The 19455-nt window shown below is 38.8% G+C and overlaps 1 long non-coding RNA gene and 1 pseudogene across 2 annotated transcripts in view; one reads left to right on the forward strand and one right to left on the reverse strand.

Annotated features, from left to right (window-relative positions):
* The first annotated feature begins 8600 nt into the window (after window positions 1-8600).
* LOC133082365 (transcription elongation factor A protein-like 3) lies at window positions 8601-10368 on the forward strand (annotated as a pseudogene).
* The window catches only part of LOC133082367 (uncharacterized), a 29841-nt gene continuing 20613 nt past the window's right edge, over window positions 10228-19455 (reverse strand). The window contains exons 2-4 of one of the 2 annotated variants that reach the window (XR_009698943.1): window positions 11579-11741; window positions 10399-10634; window positions 10228-10271 (exon numbers count right to left, since the gene is read on the reverse strand). This is a non-coding gene — a long non-coding RNA (uncharacterized LOC133082367). The remainder of the gene's footprint in view (window positions 10272-10398; window positions 10635-11578; window positions 11742-19455) is intronic. The other variant, XR_009698944.1, reaches the window with a different exon arrangement.

The raw sequence follows: 19455 nt of genomic DNA on the forward strand, positions 1-19455 counted from the left end.
TGAACTGGGGATAAAACTTGCCTTCCAGGGCTGTGGAGAATATCCGATGAGATGCTGAGTGTGTGAACTGTGTTAGGCTGGCTCCTACCCTCTCCCCTGCACTAGCAGGACCAGAACCCCATCAGATGTTTGGGAGAGGGCTGAGGGAGCTCTCACGTGTGTCCAGGATTAAGTCCAGACAGCTGAGAGGTGGGTGCCACTTTCCCCTGGGTAATGCCATGACTCTTGGGCGCTGTGCCTCTTCTAGTTTGTCCTGTACCCTCCTAAGGCCCCCACTGCTGCTGATGTGCTGGAGATCATGATGGACTAAAGCAACGCAGTGTCACAACAGAAGGGTGGAGAATTCTCTACCTACAGTAGAGTTTCCCTAACTCCAGTGGGTAGCACCCAATTGTCGCTTGGGCCTTGATATTTATGAAGTTCTTATAAAACATACCCTTCCAAGTTTTTTGTTGGTTTGTGTGTGTTTTTGCATACAGCCCTCTCCACTGGATTTAGATACAGGAGATTGAGCCAGGAGAAAAATCTGAGTGACCAGATGCTGTGCTATTCTCACCTGTTAATCTCTTGTCTGCTGACGTTTTCATCTTAGAAGGAGCTGTCCCCTAGGAAATTCCTGTTAAGCCCTGGCTTATCATTTCAGCAGACCCATCTACCTATGTGATTTTTTCGTCTGGCTCTTCATTAGCCCTTTATTTGCTTATAGTGTTTCTTTTATTTTAGGACAGTTGTAGATTTACAGAATTATTGCAAAGATATGTAGTTTCCGTTTACCCCATACCTAATATCCCCTATTATTAACAGCTTACTTTAGTTTGAAGTGTTTGTCACAATGAACCAATGTTGATACATTATTATTTACCAAAGTACATACTTTATTCATATTTCCTCAGTTTTTCCCTAATGTCCTTTTACTGTTCCAGGATCCTATCCAGGTTACCACCTTACATTTAGTCATTATGTCTCCTTAGGCTCCTCTTGGCTGTGACAGTTTCTCACACTTTCCCTGTTTCTTATGCCTTGACATTCTTGAGAAGTACTGGTCAGGTACTTTGTATAGTGTACCACAATATCAGTTTGCTTGACTTTTTTCTTGTGGTTAGGCAGGTGTTAAGTGCTTTTGGGAAGAAGATCACACAGGTAAAGTGGCATCATATAAAGGATATATGCTATCAATATTATTCCTGTTGATGTTAACGTTGGTCACCTGGCTGAGGTAGTGTTTGTCAGGATTCTCCATGGTAAAGTTACCCTTTTATTTCTCCCTTTCCAGACTGTACTCTGGAAGAAAGTCACTCTGCACAGTCCACACTTAAAGAATGCGGTGTTATTTCAAAGTTATCTCATTTCCAAAGTTACCACCTTGAGGATGGAGTACCTCCAACATTTATTTGGAATTCTGCATAGGATATTTGATTTCTCCCCCATTTATTAATGTATTCAATTTATTTATATAAGTATGGGCTCATTAATTTTATTCTTTGGACTATAATCTAATACTATTTTATATATTTTCATTGCTCAAGTTGTTCCACTTTTGGCCATTGGAAGCTCTTTCAGTTGGCTCTTGGATCTATTTGACATACTTCCATCATTGTGTATGTGTGTGCTTTTTTTTTTTTAAAGACTTTTTTAAATTAATTTATTTATTTTTGGCTGTGTTGGGTCTTCGTCTCTGTGTGAGGGTTTTCTCTAGTTGCGGCAAGCGGGGGCCACTCTTCATCACGGCGCGCGGGCCTCTCACCATCGCGGCCTCTCTTGTTGCGGAGCACAGGCTCCAGACGCGCAGGCTCAGCAGCTGTGGCTCACGGGCCCAGTTGCTCCGCGGCATGTGGGATCCTCCCAGACCAGGGCCCGAACCCGTGTCCCCTGCACCGACAGGCAGACCCCCCACCGCTGCGCCACCAGGGAAGCCCATGTGTGTGCTTTTTTTTAAAAAACTCTTTCTGGCACTACAAGATGCTCTAGTCTTACCTTGCATATTTCCTGCCCAAGTCCTAGAATCAGCCATTTCTCCAAGGAGCCCTGGTACCTTTGGTTGGAGAATGGTATTAAAAACCAAGATTTGGGTGTTAGGTGTACTCGTTACTATTGGGATATCATTGCTTATAGGCCCTCTCGGTAGACAGAGAAAGAAGATATATGGGTATATAATAACCCATGCATATATATGCATCTCTTTCTCTCTGTCTCTCTCCATATATATATATATATATACATATATATATATATGTGTATATATATATGTGTCTTTATATGTTTTAAAATATTTATATAGAGAGAAAATTTTGTCTTTAGTCTTACAGACTCCACTCATTTCCAAAGTTACCTATGCCAGTGCCTTATTTTTCCATCCCTTTCAGTGAAGTTGTTTCATGCATTTGTGATATACTTAGAGTCTTTTGTCACATCCTGTGTTGTGGGAATGCTATTATAAATGGCACTTTTAAATCAAATTCTAATTGTTCATTACTGGTATATAGGAAAGCAAGTAACTTTTATATATTAACTTACATCCTGCGATCTTGTGGCCAGGAGTTTGTCAATGCTTTGGCATTTTCTACATAGACCATCATGCCATCTGCAAATATAGTTTTATTTCCTCCATTCCAATCTGTATACTTTTTATTTCCTTTTTTGTCTTACTGCACTAGCTAGGACTTCCAGTATGATGTTTAATAGGAACAATGAGAAAGGACACCCTTGGCCTGTTCCTGACCTTAGGGTTAAGTGTCTACTTTCTCACCACTAAGTATAATGTTAGTTTCTTGTATTCTTTATCAAATTGAGGAAGTTCCCCTCTAATCCTAGTTTGAGAGCTTTTATCATGATTGGGTGTTGGATTCTGTCAAATGCTTTTTCTGCATCAAATAATAAAGATCATAAGATTTTTCTTCTTTAGTCTGTTAACATGTGGTGGATTATATTGATTGATTTTCAAATTTTCAAAAGTCAGCCTTGAATACCTAGAATAAATTTCACTTGTTTGGTGCCTAACTTTTTATACATTATTGGATTCAATTTCATAATATTTTGTTGAGCATTTTGTGTCTGCGTTCATTAGAAATATTGGTCTGTAGTTTTGCTTTCTTGTAGTATCTTTTATCTGGTTTTGGAATTAGGATAATATTGGTTTCACAGAATGAGTCAAGTGTTCTCTACTTCAATATTATGGAAGAGATTGTGGAGAATTGGTATTATTTCTAACTTAAATGTTTGGCAAAATTCACTGGTGATTTCTAAATGTTTACTGGTGATCCTTAAATGTTTGGTAGAATTTGGTCCTAGTGATTTCTATCTTTGGAAGGTTATTAATTATTGATTCAATTTCTTTAGTAGATACAGAACTATTCAGGTTATCTTTTTCCCCTTGTGTGAGTTTTAGTAGTTTGTACCTTTTGAGTAATTAGTCCATTTCATCTAAGTTATCAAATTTGTAGGCATAGAGTTGTTCATAGTATTCCTTCATTAAGAAGATAATGTCCATGGAATTAGGAGTGATAACCCCACTTTCATTTCTGATATTTTAATATGAGCCTTCTTTCTTTTTTTCTTGGTTACCCTGGTAAGAGATTTAACAGTTTTATTTATCTTTTCAAAGAACCAGCTTTTGGTTTTGTTGATTTCCTCTGTTGTTTTCCTGTTTTCACTTTCCTTGATTTTGTCTCTAATATTTCTTTTTTCCTGTCTGCTCTAGGCTTAAATTACTCTTCTTTCTTTAGTCTCCTGAGGAGAAAGTGTAGGTTATTGATGTTAGAACCTTCTTCTTTTCCATATATGCATTTAAGCTAGAAATTTCCCTTTAAGCACTACTGTTCCTTCATCCCAAAGATTTTGATATGTTGTATTTTCATTTAGTTCAAAGCATTTTCATATTTTTCTTGAGAATTCTTCTTTGATTCATGTGTTATTTAGAAGTGTGTTGTTTAATTTCCAAATATTTGGGTTTTCCATCTATCCTGTTATTGATTTCTAGTTTAATTCTACTGAGAGCATACTTCTATGATTTCTATTCTTTTAAATTTGTTAAGGTGTGTTTTATGACCTAGAGTAGGACTCTCTTGGTGAATGTTCTATATGAGCTTGAAAATAAATATGTTCTGATGTTGGATGGAATGTTCTATAAATGTCAATTAAATCAAGTTGATTGATAATACTGTTCGACTATATCCTTATTGATATTCTGCCTGCTTAATCTGTCAATTACTGGATGGCAGCATTGAAGTCTTCAACTCTAATAATGGATTTGTCAGTTTCTCCTTTCAGTTCTATCAGTTTTTGCCTCATATATTATGACACTTTTGTTAGGTGCATATACATGTTTAGGATTATTATGTATTTTTCTCAGAATTGATCCCTTTATCATTATGTAGTGCCTCTTCTGATCTCTGATAATTTTCCTTGTTCTGCTTTGTCTGAATGTATGTAACTACTCCAGCTTTCTTTTTTTGTCCAGGTTTCTTCTGATTAGTGCAGATCTTTCTCTGTTGCTTTACTTTTAACCTCTCACTCTTTATATTTAAAGTGGGCTTCTTGTACACAATATATAGTTGGGGTTTTTTAATCCACTCTGATAATTTCTATCTTTAATTGGTGTATTTAGACAATTCACATTTAAAATGATTCTTGATATATTTGGATTTAATATCAACCATGTTTATAACTGTTTTCTATTTGTTGCCAGAGGCGGCTTCTGCCTTCGCTAGTTTTTTGTTTAATACATTTATTTATTTATTTATTTTTATTTTTGACTGCGTTGAGTCTTCATTGCTGCACGTGGGCTTTCTCTAGTTGCGGCGAGTCGGGGCTACTCTTCATTGCGGTGCGTGGGCTTCTCATTGTGGTGGCTTCTCTTGCTGAGGAGCACGGGCTCTAGGTGCATGGGCTTCAGTAGTTGTGGCTTGCAGGCTCTAGAGCTCAGGCTCAGTAGTTGTGGCGCACGGGCTTAGTTGCTCTGCGGCATGTGGGATCTTCCGGACCAGGGCTCGAACCCGTGTCCCCTGCATTGGTAGGCAGATTCTCAACCATTATGCCACCAGGGAAGCCCCCCTGCCTTCTCTAGTTTTAATTGAGTATTTTACATGATTCCACTTGTCTTCTCTCTTAGTGTATCAGTTATATGTCTTTAAAAGAATTTTCAATGATTTTCCTCGAGTTTACATTTTTAACTAAGATCACTTTCAAATAACACTCTTTTGCTTCACTTATATGTAGTACAGATACCTTATTACAGAATGTTCATCATTCATTTCATTCATCCATCTGCTACAGTCACTTAATACATTATTACTTTAAAGAGTTATTTTTATATCAATTAAGAATAAGACAAAAGATTTCATTTTACTTTCATTTATTGCATTTCCATTGCTCTTCCTTTATGTAGATCTGAGTTGTTGGCCTGTACCATTTTTCTGCTGCCTGAAGAAAATCTTTTAACATTTCCTGAAGGAAAGGTTTGCTGATGCTGAATCCCATCACTTTTTGTTTGTCTGAGAAAGTATTTTATTTCTCCTTCACATTTGAAGGATTATTTCACTGGGTATAGAATTTTAGGTTAGTGTTTTTTTCTTTCAACACTTTATTTACACAGTTAGATAGGAGTGTTAACACTGAATTGGAGGATTGATTTATTCTACTTGTATTTCTGTCAAATTTTAATTTATTTATTTTGAGGTCAATTTAATAAATGCATACAAATTTTAAATATCATGAGGTGACACTCCTTATGTCTTGTAATGCTTTTTGCTTTAAAGTCTATTTTGTTATTAATTTAACTATAATGGCTTTCTTTTGGTTAGTGTGTTGTTTTTTTTCTGTACTTTTACTTTCAATCCTTATGTATCTTTATATTTCAGATAGTCTTTTGTAAATAGTATATAGTTGGGTTTTTTCCAGTCTGAAAATCTTGGTTTTTTAATTGTTTCATGTAAACCATTTACATTTAATATACTTACTCATATTAATACTGGATATAACCATTGTACCAAGTTCTGTCTCTGTGTCCCACCTGATTTATGTTAGTTTTTTCTTCTTTTGGATTGGTTATTTTCTTATTTTTGCCCCTCTATTAGCTTAGAAGTTTTACACTCTTACTCTTCCTTAATAGTTATCTGGCAATTATAGCATACAGTCTTGACTTTAATTAAAGTCTTGACTAATATTAATTTATACTTTTGCACACTCCCTAGATAATGCCAGAACTTTAAATACTTTTACTCTAGCTCTCTTGACTCTTATGTTGTCAATATGAATTAACAAGATAATATTTTATATAATATTGATTTAAATTTATATAGATATTTAGCCTTTTAATTGCTTTTTATTCCTTTCTTCATCCCCAATCTTCCATCTGAGATCATTTTCCTGTTATCTGAAAAATGCCCTGTAGAATTCAGTACTTACTTTGGTTTATGCCTGCTGCTGGAAACTCTCTCTGTTTTTGTTTATTTGTAAAGCTTTAATTTCACCTTCATTTTTGAAGGGTATTTTTGCTGGTTATTAATTTCTTGGTTAGCATTGATTTTCTTTCAAGATACTAAAGATGTCATTTCACCATATTCATGCTTTCATCATTGCTGTTGCAAGCTAGTAATTAGCCTAACTTTTGTTCCTTTTGAGGCATACTCTATTTTTTTTTTTGGCTACCTTTATGATTTTTCTCTTTGTCTTGGATTCTCTGTAAGTTCACTATTACACACTCTATATGTGGGTTTCTTTTTATTTATGCTGTTTGGGATTTGTTGGACTCTGTGGATCTATGGATCAATGTCTTTCATCAGTTTTGAATAATCCTCAGCCATTAATTCTTTAGATTGCCTCTGAACAATTCCATTTCTCTTTTCCTTCTGGAACTCCAATTAAACATGCATCAGACCTTATCATACCCTCCTGTCTGTATTTTCCATCTTTTTGACTACCCATGCAGCCTTATGGATAATTTCATCTGAATAGAATTTCTAGTTCTTTAATTCTCTCTTGGGCTGCATCTAATCTGCTGTTAAGGACATCCACTGAGTTTCTAATTTCAGCTTAGTTACTATTTAGTTTTGGAGGTTTTTTTTTTCCTACTTTTTCTGATTTCTTGTTCCCTGTTGAAATTTTCAAGATTGGATTTTATTTATCTGAATACAGTAAGCATTGTGGTTTAGTAGTCTGTATCTGATAATTCAAATAATTCAAAGCTAATGGATCTGTTTGTGTTGTCTATTCTCTCTGGTGCTTTTTACCTATGATGGGTTTTGTCTTTGTGTTGCTGGTTATCTTTGTGTATGGGCATTGTATTTAAACAACTGTTCGTTGAAATAATTTGAGGCCTAGGATGATGGAATCTTCCTCCAGAGAAGATTTTCTTTGCATTGGTCAGGTCCGTAAGGATGCTTCCTGTCTAAAACCACCTTAATCTATACTCAAAACTTAAACTTTACTAGTCCACCTAGATGTTGCAAAGCCAAGCTAAAAAACTTTGTGAGGGCTAGTTTATTTCCAGTTTACAGTTACCCTTAAAGTGAAACATTTGATGTTCCTAGGAAACCCCTCCCTTTTTAATAAGCCTTGGGCTTTGATTTTTGTTACTCTAGTGCTTTGAGTCTGCTGAATATTCAACTCACTTTGACACTGGTTTATTCCTTAACCTTTATTCCTTAACCACAGATGACCTCGACAAATATAGCTAACCTTATGAGTACTAAAAGAAGACATGGTGAATTCTTCTTTCACCTCATGTAGGAAAAGAGTTCTTAACTATGAATCAAAATCTAGATGCAATAAAAGAAAAGTCTAATAAATGTGACTACTTTTTTTAATGCATGGCAGAAATACATCATAAAGTCAAAAGGCAACTAACAAACTGGAAGTAAATATTTGCAACTTATATAACAGATAAAGGCCTAATATAGTTAATGTGTAAAGAACACTTGAAAAGTGTGAAGGACCAACAACCCAATAGAAAAATGTGGAAAAGACATGAACAGACAATTCACAATGATATTTAAACTATTGTTAAACAGAAATGCAAAATAAAATGCCATCGATATAATACTTCTCACCTATCATATTAGTGAAAAATAGAAAGTATGTCACACACTATGTTGGAAAGGGTGTGGGGAAATAAGCACTCTCCTATATTGCTGGTGGGAAAGCAAAAATGGGTCTGAGACTCAAGGGAGGGAATAACCTGGATATGTAGATTTGGGAATCATCTGTGTTAAGAGGGAAATGAACAGAGATCAGCCAGGGAGAGAGAACACGTGGGCCGAGAAGAGTAGAGGCTCAGGACATAGCTGCTACTCAAGGAGGCAGCGCAGCTTCCTGGCGGGCACCACCACCAGGGCTCTGGAGTCAGACGGAGCTGGTCTTGAAAGCGGGCTGTGGGGCTCCGTGTGGAGCGCTCTTGGCGAAGTCGGGTACCCTGCCTGTGATCAGCTGTCACAACTGGGGATAAAGGGCATCTCAGATGGATGCTGAGCGAGAACCTGAGTTGCGCCAGGTAAAGCACCTGCAGTCAGGAAGCCTCCCCCGACCTGCTCTGTTGGTAACTCCCCCTTTTCCACACCCACCCCCCGCCCCAGCCCGTCCGCAGCTGTCCGGTCCCTGTGGGATGTAGGTGAGGGGGCGGGGCGGGGGGAAACCGGGCTCGGGTGACGCGGCGCTCACGTGACCGGCAGGGCGCCGACGTGGGCAGCAGCCCCCGCGCCCCCCCCCCCCGCCCCGAGGTCTGGTCCCGTCGCCCGCGCGGAACCAGCTCCCCGAGCTGCCCGGGCGGCGGGCGAGGGGCGAGCGGGCTTAGGCGAGCCAGAGGAGGCGCAGGCCCGGCCCGGGCGCTGCAGGTGAGTGTGAAGGTGGGCGCTGCTGGCGGCCCGGGTGGGGGTGGAAGCGGATGGGACTAGGATCCGGGAGCAGCGGGGAGAGGGGAAGGGGTCCCGAGATGGGTGAGGAGGGGCACGGGGCGCGGCGTGGGCAGGTGGGGAGGGAGGACCCTGCAACAACTGGCCCTGCCGCCTCTTCGACGCCCCTCCTCTGCGCCCTCCATCCATTTTCGAGCCTGAAATGGGGGGGGGGAGTGCGCCCCCGCAGTGCGACAGTGAAACGTAGACAAATTATGAAAATAACTCCCTTTCACACTCTCCACCCAGGAGGAAATATTGACCTCAGCGTAAAGGGTTGGGGGTGGGGCAGGTTGCTTGCAGGGGAGGAAGACCCAGAGATCCAAAATAGTTTGGAAAGCATCCTGGTCTGGTGCCTGAGGCCTGAAAAGTAATGGCGGCTTGGATGCAGGGGAGGTGGGGGAGGAAACGTTGGATGAGGAGGGCCCAAATTCAGGAAAGGGACTTCAGTCCACTGACCCTGCAGCCCCTCTCTGTCTCCTGTCTGTCTACAGGTCTGCATGTCTGTTCCCAGCACTCTGCAAGGCTAGGAGGAGGAACCTGTCCAGAATCCCTGCAGGTCAGCGAAAGGAGGGAGAGGCACTGGACAGGCACAGGGCTGGGGGCCGGGTGTGGAGGGCACAGCTTGGGCAGAATTTGAGGGCCCCACTGCCCATCCCCCCACCATATGTAATATACACACTTTCTGCCACGCTGAAGGATGGTACAAGGTGGCAGGGCCTGCCAAGGAAATGGTTGGCTCTCAGTGCAGGAAGAATGGCGGGGTAAAGGGTGGCCAGAAGGCACACTAGGCTGGGCCAGGTCAGGGGAACGCTGACAAGGCTGAGATGCCAGTACTATCCGGACCTGCATTCCACCCCCAAGCCCTCAGTCTCCCTTGTTTCCTCTTGTCTCTCTCCCCCCACCCCACCCCATCCCATCCCATCCCCCAGGACAGGAAAACATCTCAACATGGAAAAACTCTGCAATGAAAATGAAGGAAAGCTGGAAAGCAAAGGAAAGCCAGAAAATGAAGTAGAGCCTGAAAATCAAGGAAAGTCAGATGAGGAAGAAAAGCAAGAAGTGGAGGGGAAGTCAGAACACGAGGGAGAGCTCCAGAATGAGGGACGGCCAGAAGATGAGGGGAAGCCAGAAAAGCAGGGCAAGTCTGAAGCTGAGGGAAAACCACACGGTGAGGGCAAGCTGGAATCCCAGGCAAAGCCAGAGAGTCAGCCGTGGGCGGCGGAAAAGCACCCCGCTGAAGACTATGTGCCCCGGAAAGCAAAAAGAAAAACGGACAGGGGGACGGACGATTCCCCCAAGGACTATCAGGACAACTTACAGGAAAGGCATCTGGGCAGTGAGGAGATGATGAGAGAATGTGCAGATATGTCAAGGGCTCAGGAAGAGCTAAGGAAAAGACAGAAAATAGGTGACTTTCATTGGATGCAAAGAGATGTACAGGATCCATTCACCCCAAGGGGCCAACGGGGTGTCAGGGGAATGAGGGGCGGAGGTAGGGGCCAGAGGGGCTTACATGATATCCCATATCTTTAATGCCTTTGGCCTTCAATTCTGACTCCTCTGATGAGAATATCGCTGACCCTGCTTTCCCTGGCAGGCATTTGCCAGGCTATGTACTTTAACCTTACGCTGATACTTTGCTTTAGGTGTCACTCTCGTTACCAGCAGCCTTTTGATCCAACTACAGTGCTCTCTGTGTTTCAGTAGGGGATTTTCACCCACGTGCATGGAAGAGATGTTCATGGTACACTGTAAAATAACAATAAAGGAAAAACAGTTTTCAGAACCAAATATATAGTATCAGCCCAATTTTGTAAAAATATAAACATTTGCACAATACATTTGTGCACAGAGAAAACTCTGAAAATGTTTGCACTAAAAAGGAGGCGATGGTTTTTTCCTGCATGGTAGCCAGAAAATAGGTCTCACCTGCACTCAAAAATGAATCCAATCGCCTGATGGTACCTCCATGCCACTCCCCTGCAGGTGTGCCCATCCCCTGTCTTCCCCTAGTTGTAACCATGTCAGTGGGCACTGCTACACCTTCTCCTGGGTCCTCTACCGTCCTATGGCTCCCAACATGTGTGATTCTTTTTTTCTTTGCCCACTCATCTCCACTTTTTCTTAAATGATATGGATTATGTTTGTCATAATAAAAAATCTAGAAATCAACACATGATAAACAATTGAAATATTCAGTGAGCTTATGAGGGCAATGAAGACACTTAAAATTCCTGTTGTCAGAATGTAAAATGATAAGTAAAACATTACCTCTGGGACTCATAGCTAGAGGAATCAACCTGACAGTTGTAACAGATCCAGTGCTCTAAAGGTCAGTCTTGTCATCTGTGAAATGGGAATAAAACTTGCCTGTGTTGGGTGGGCTCCTTTGTAGCAGTAGGACCCTGGACCTTGTCAGAGACTCAGGGGAGGGCTGAGAGTAGGTCTCACCTATGCCCAGGAACAAGTCCAAGTAGCTGAGAAGAGACTGCCACACTTCTCTGGATACTACCATATCTGCTGGGCACTCCTGTTGTGCCCTGTACCCTCTGCTGACAGCTACTGGTATGATGGAGTCCTCATGGTGACAAAGCCCCTCTGACTCCCTATAGTTCCCAAAGGGCCAAAGCCCCTATTTGACTCCTATAGGAATGTAGGTTAACCCCCTCTTCCAAGTTCAGAGTTGTACCTACCCTGGTGGTACTGCCCCAGGGCTGTTTGGGCTCCACTATATTGCATAGTTCTTAACAAAGTAGTCATTAACATTTTTAGTTCATTTTATATTTGCTTATAGTAGTTTCTTATCTCTTGACTCAAATATTTTGGGTCCACTGGGGGTTGTATCCTGAGACAAATCTGCGGACGAGACAGTGGATGATTATTTGAACTACACACCACAGTACCTCAGGGAAGCCACACTTAAATTTACATACCTTTCTTAGTGTGAATTTTTGCTCTAAAAAGTCTCCTGGTTGGCTTCCTACACAAAATCAAAGGACTTGTCCACACATAATCAGAGAGGGTTACACAAGTGAGTTTCAAGCTGAAAATATCCCTTCCCATTCCAAACCAATTCCAACTGAGAAGTGTAACAGTGCTCTTAAAAATATTAAAATCTCTCAATGTTAGGCATTTTTATTTAACCCACTAGTATGTTGCTTTTTCCAAAGACTTTTTTATTCATCCTAACATCCCTTACACTGTACTTGACACATATACGTAATAAATTATGATTGAATCAGGAGCCCTGAGTTAAAAAAGATACACTGTTCATGGATTAGAAGACTCAATGTGTTAATATGGTAACTCTCTCCAAAAGTGATCTATAAATTCAATGCCATCCCAATAGAAATCTCAGCAAACTGCGATTCTAAAGGTTCTATGGAAAAGCAAAGGAACAAAGAGGACTCACTACCTGATTTCAGGGCTAACTATAAAGCTACATTAATCAAGACTATGTAGTATTCGCATAAGGACAAACATATAGATTGATGGAATAAAACACAGTCCAAAAGTAGACCCACATATATGTGGTCAATTCATTTTTTAAGAAGGACCCAAAGGAATTCAGTGGAGACTTTTCAAGAAATGATGCTGGAACAGTTGAATGTTGTCTTGGTCAGTTTGGGCTGCTATAACAAAAATACCACAGACTGGAATTTCTCATAGTTCCGGAGTCTGGGAAGCCCACGATCAAGATGCTGGCAGATCTGGTGTCTAGTGAGGGTCAGATTCCTGGTTCATAACCAGATGTCTTCACATGGCAGAAGGGGCAAGGAAGCTCTGTGGGTCTCTTTTATAATGAAACTAATCCCATTCATGAGGGCTCCACCTGCATGGCCTAATTGCCAATTACCATCCAATTATTTGGTAATTCCAAATACCATCCAATTGGATGAATTTCAGGGTTACACAAACATTCAGTCTAGAGCAGACATCAATATACAAAAAAAGTACCCTTACCTCACACCATATACAAAACATGAATTCAAAATGGCTTACAGAACAAAATGTGAAACCCAAAATTATAAAAACTTCATTTAGGGAATTCCCTGGCGGTCCAGTGGTTAGAACTCTGCGTTCTCACTGCCAAGGGCCCAGGTTCGATCCCTGGTCAGGGGAACTAAAATCCCATAAGCCATGTGGTGTGGCCAGAAAAATAAAATAAAATAAAATAAAAATTTCATTTAAAAATAGGAAAAATATGGAATAGTTTGTAGGTTCAGAGTAAAATATTATTGCTTATTAATTCTGAAGTGGTTTAAAGATTTTTGAAATTAACTTTCTGCCACAATCTACTTAATAGGCTCCAGAGGTTTCTCCTACTAAGAAATGGGAAAAGGCAAATGCTAATGATAAAACATTTACATGTGGACAATAAAATTTAAGATATCATTAAAAAATTAGGGAAAAAAGGGTAATCCTGGATTAGCATATGACATGAATCTGTGCCATATGACAATTTAAGATAATAATGGGACAATGAGGGTATTGACAAATTTCTGTGAACTTCAAACAAGTCTGGAATATCTATACTAATAACATATACCCATACATATATAATCTAAGACGGCTTAATACTTATTTGACAATGTTTTCCACGTAATTTAACATACCAAATAAACCTAATTGTTTTAATATCTCTTTTATAAGGTGAGAGACGATTTTTTTTGAGATTTTCTAAGTACCCACTGGGAAATCTCAAAAATAGTTTGAGGTTAAAAAGACTCCATTTAGAATTTGATTTTGGGAAGTTGTCAAAAATTCCAAAAGTTTGAACATTTGATTAAACAGGATCACAGATCAATATGAAACAATACTTAATTATCTATTTAACCATTTAACCAAAGTGACAATAAAAGATTTTTAAGGTAAATACAGAAGGTTACAAAACTGTGAAAAAATATAGCTCTTTTCACATTGAGAAGACTCAATTCTCCCGTGTAATCAAAGACCTGATAAAGACAATATGAAGCACAAAAAATTATTTTGGTAAGACAAAATCTTTGCTTTCCAGGCAGATTACCCAAAAGGTAAAGAGAAACATTTCACAATCTCTTATCAAGAGAAGACCAATAGTCCAAACACTTTTTCTTTTTAAAATAGAGAAAACCAAACTCTAATTTTGCACCAGTGTCCTTTTTTTTTCTTTTTTGGCTGCGCTGCGTGGCACGTGCGATCTTAATTCCCCAACCAGGGATCGAACCTGTGCCCCCTGCAGTGGAAGTGCGGAGTCTTAACCACTGGACCTCCAGGGAAGTCCCTGCACAAGTCTACTTTTGATAGTAAGGCTCATTCTTTAAAAACTTACAAATAAATCCATTCTAATCTTAGCCAGCTTGACCACACATAAAATTCCTTTCCCAAGATTCCTTCTACCCACTCAGGTTTTTTTCCCTGTATTTTCCTCCTTCTCATTCTGGAACACCCAGTAATTCTACTTTAGAACAAAATTACTCTTTTTCCCTTAACAAAAACATGTCTTTCATACCTCTTCTTATCCAAAACACACATCCTATTTTCCTTACCTACTTTTCAAACACAGTTGTTTCCTTTCACCCTTATTATTTCTAGTATTTTTTTTAATGTTGAGTTTCTTTAGGAGTTTTTGTTTAAATTCCTCTACTTTTTTAAAAAAATTTATTTATTTATTATTTATGGCTGTGTTGGGTCTTTGTTTCTGTGCGAGGGCTTTCTCTAGTTGCGGCAAGTGGGGGCCACTCTTCATCATGGTGCGTGGGCCTCTCATTATCGCGGCCTCTTTTGTTGCGGAGCACAGGCTCCAGACGCGCAGGCTCAGTAATTGTGGCTCACGGGCCTAGTTGCTCCGCGGCATATGGGATCCTCCCAGACCGGGGCTCGAACCCAGGGAAGCCCCTATTTCTAGTATTTTTAATTACATATATTGATTACCTTTCTTAACCCTTAGAAACCTTAATTTCTAGTGAAACTAAAAAGTAAGCAATTGTGGACTGCCTGTTATACAACCATTCTACGGATTGGTAAATTTAAAAATATATTTCATAATATCTAAAAGTATATCCTTCCTGATAGTAAAATTTCCAGTATGGCACAACACATGTTTGCTGATAGATATAAATATCTTCAGTTCCTTTGTAAGAAGATGCCAAAGTAGACAAACCTATGCTCAGTAGTTTCAGTATTTTATTTTATTTGAAAATGATCTAGATATTCAATGCATATCCATCATTAGTTAGTGTAACTTTAAGGTTTCAAGTTATCAAAAAGATTTTTGAAACTATTTTTAAGTAGACATACCATAAAATATAATTACTGTTGAAAAATTCACATATAAACTTTTAATTACAGCTATATAATTCATCTGTTTAGGTTACTCATGAAAATTTCATGAGGCATTAAACAGCTAACCATCAACTTAAGTTATTTTTCTTGCTAACAAATCCTGTAACAGAAATAACATGACTTTTAGTAAACCTGGCTAGAATAAAAGCTGTATGTTTGCATTATATTTAAGGCTGATAACTCTGAAGACATGCCTGTTTTAATTAAACCAACAAAGTTAAACTAGCTTTTATTTACCAAAGATTATCCTAGATCACATGAACTTGAAAAACTTTTGGGCTCGTTTCTATATTTCTGAGAGAATCCTTTTTTTTTTTTTTTTTTTTTTTTTTACTGGATCAACAGCTCAACAGCTCAACTTTTAATTATCCAAATTCCTATATTAAGATTCAGGGGATTCTGAATTCCATGATTACAGGCACCTGGCATAAACAGGAGTAAATTTTCTCTGCAAGAAGTTTACATCATCCTAAGCCTACAGTCAATTTGATCAACAGTCTGTCTACACAGTAAAAGGTAGACAGGTACAAAATGAGCCCAAACAACATGAAAAAAAAAAAACTCTGCAGAAACAACACACAACAAATACAGATCTATAGGAGTTCCAGACACTGGAATTATAAGACTCAATTTAAAAATAAATTTTCTGGGACTTCCCTGGCAGTCCAGAGGTTAACCCTCCACGCTTCCACTGCAGGGGGTGCAGGTTCGACCCCTGGTTGGGGAACTAAGATCCCGCATGCTCTGCGGAACAGCCAAACAAAAAAATTAAATAATAATAATAATAATTTTTCTTACTAAATAGGAGATAAAAGACGTGATTGAAAATTTCAGCAGGTAACTGGAAATTATAAAAAACATGAAATAGAAATTCTATAACTAAATTTTAAAAATTTATTTTGTATTGAAGTATAGTTGAATTACAATGTGTTAATTACTGCTGTACAGCACAGTGACTCAGTTATACATATATATACATTCTTTTTCATATTCTTTTCCATTATGGTTTATCACAGGATACTGAATATAGTTCCCTCTGCTATACAGTAAGACCTTGTTGTTTATCCATTCTATATATACCAGTTTGCATCTGCTAATCCCAAATTCCCAATCCAACTCTCTCCCACCCCCCCTCCCCCTTGGCAACCACCAGTCTATTCTCTATGTCCCTGATTCTGTTTCTTTTTCATAGATAGGTTCATTTGTGTCATATTTTAGATTCCACATATAAGTGATATCACATGGTATTTGTCTTTCTCTTTCTGACTTACTTCACTTAGTATGATAATCTCTAGTTGCTGTACCACCCTGCCTTGATTACTGTCATTTTGTAGTAAGTTTTGAAATTAAGAAGTACAGGATATCCTATTTTATTCTTTCTATACTAAGATTGTTTTGTCTATTCTGGATCCTTTGATTTTGAAATCACCTTGTCATTTTCTACATAAAAGCCAGATGTGATTTTAATAGGGATTGCACTGAATCTGTAGATCAATTAGGTAATATTACCATTAGAACAATACTGTCTTTCAATCCATGAACATGGGATTTATTTCCATTTATTTAGGTTTTCTTTAATTTTTTTTCAACAACATTCTGTATTTTCAATTTATAAGCCTGGACTTTCTTTTGTTAAACATATCCCTAAAAATATTTTTATTTTTGATGTCATCGTAAATGGAATCATTTTCTTCAGTTCATTTTCAGATTGTTAATTTCTATTATAAAGAAATACAATTGATTTTTGTATATTGATACGTATCCTGCCACAATGTTCCACTCATGTATTAGTTCTCATAGTTTTTTAATGGATTCCTTAGGATTCGCTATGTACAAGATTATGTTATCTTCAAATAGAGATCCTTTTACTTCTTCCTTTGTTAACTGGATGCCTATTTATTTATTTATTTTTGCCTAACTACCTTGGCCAGAACCTCTAGTACAACCTCTAGAAATGGCAATAGAAGACATCCTTGTCTTGTTTCAGTTCTTAGAAGGAAACTTTTTAGTGTTTCACCCTTATGTATGATGTCAGTTGCATGTTTTTGTAGGTTTCCTCTATCAAGTTGAGGAAGTTCCTTGTATTCCTAGTTTGTTGAATATTTTTATCATGAAAAAGTGCTGATTCTTGTCAAATGTTTTTTCTGTATCTGTTGAGATGCTCATGTGGTTTGGGGCCTTCATTATGTTAATATGGTGGTTTATATTGACTGATTTTGTGTTATACCAAACTTGCATTCATGGGATAAATTCCACTGGTCATTGTGTATAATCCTTTTTATATATTGCTGGATTCAACTTGCTGGTAATTTGTTGAGGATTGCATTTATATTCATGAAAAATATTGGTCTGTATTTTTGTTGTTGTTGTACCTAGTCTTGTTATGATATCAGAGTGATACTGCTTTCATAGAATCAATTGGGAAGTTTTCCTCTTCTATACTGTTATGGTAATGAAACAAGGAGACCATTAAACTGAGGTGGCTCTAATGACTTGGTAGTCTATGTAAGCAAATAAAAACCTAAGCCAGAGTCAGTTCCTATAAGTTTCTCAAGGTTAAGAAGAACACAGATGTAGAGAACAAACGTATGGACACCAAGCGGGGAAAGCGGCGGGGTGGTGGGGGTGGTGGTGTGATGAATTGGGCGATTGGGATTGACATGTATACACTGCTGTGTATAAAATTGATGACTAATAAGAACCTGCTGTATAAAAAAAATAAATAAAATTAAATTAAAAAATTAAAAACAAATTAAAATAAAATAAAATAAGAACAACTAATCACAAGCAGCCAACTAGGCTTTCCCAAATAATGCAACCACTTAAGCTATAGCAAATCAGATAACTTTTTTGCTTTGCTTCTGTGTCTTCTCTATAAAATCCTTGTCCCTAGGTCCCGTTGGTGGAGTGCTTTTAACAACTTCTAGTTTTTTACAGCCCAATTTGAATCAATGTTTGCTCAGATAAACTCTTAAAATTTTTAATATTCTTCAGATCTTTTAATTGTCCTGGTGTCAGAAGTGGGATCCAAAGGAGATCACCAATGGCCCTAAGGAGAAATGAGCAATGAGCAAGAGTAGATACCTGCTGATCCCATTGTGCTCATTGCTTTCTTTCTGTGTCTGGAGGTCGTGAATAAGTCCGTCATGGATATCCAAGCTCTATAGCTTTTGCATTATGAGGATCCGACTTTACTTGAGCATTTATTTTTCCAGACTGGGTCTGCAGTTGGACTGGTCTGACTTACACTGGACTGGGCCAGTGTGAGGCCTCAGGTAAATAAATTTTGTTTTAAGAGGAAAAAAGAAAAAAATTGGTTCATTCGAGTCCAAGGAGTCAGAGACTACTCCATCTGGGATTCCAGCTAACTATATGTATAAAAATTATGGGCCCAGAACCTGTGTTTGTCTGAAAAAATGGTTTAACCTTACCAAAGATAATCTTTAATTACAGTGGCCACAGTGAGAAACTTTTAACCTAGATGAGCTCATCCATTTACAAGGTGCCCTAAAGAAAAAGGATTCTCAGCCAAGTACTCAGAAGGGTAGAGAGAAAATTATTTTTCCTCCCCTACAATTTCTGATAACACAGATGGGACCCTCTGGGACACCTCACTTGCTCTGGAGCCTATAGATGGGACCGCAGGAAAACTGACAGAAGCCAGTGAAAGGTAAGAATTCTGACCAAAGTCAGCTCTCCTGGATCTCAGTCTGTAGTGTCCAGTTAAGAGAGGAAGGTAAAATTTCATGGTGTCCCTTTTTTTCCAAATTCGGACTCCTGTGAGTTTGGTTTTGGGGTACCCATTTGTTATCAATCCTTTCCATCCCAGGAACAACTATGACTTTCCTGTCTGTCTCTCATTTTGTGTACTGAGGACTTGGCTTGGCTTTCTTCCTGTTGGGGCACACAAGTCATTGCTTACATGTACAGGCAGCTCAACCATCAGGTTTGGGCCCCGAAGAATATGACCAGACAGAAATGTGGGTTGCACTCCATTTATGGCTAGTGTCCTGCTGACTGTTGCCAGCTCTCAGGGGACTTGTCCAAGTCTTTTTTTCTTTTGGTTATCTTTGCAAGTGGGCCTGGATCATGGGAGAACTATATCTTTTCACCATCTTTGGGGAAGCTTCATGTGTCCACAGTTAAGCCATAAAAGGCTTATTGATTTTGGTTGGAAGTAACTTGACAGGAATACACTCGGCTTAAAGGTAAAAGGAAAAAATAAATTAAAAAAGAGTTCAATACT

Source organism: Eubalaena glacialis, chromosome X (assembly GCF_028564815.1).
Source record: "Eubalaena glacialis isolate mEubGla1 chromosome X, mEubGla1.1.hap2.+ XY, whole genome shotgun sequence".
Lineage (NCBI taxonomy): Eukaryota > Metazoa > Chordata > Mammalia > Artiodactyla > Balaenidae > Eubalaena > Eubalaena glacialis.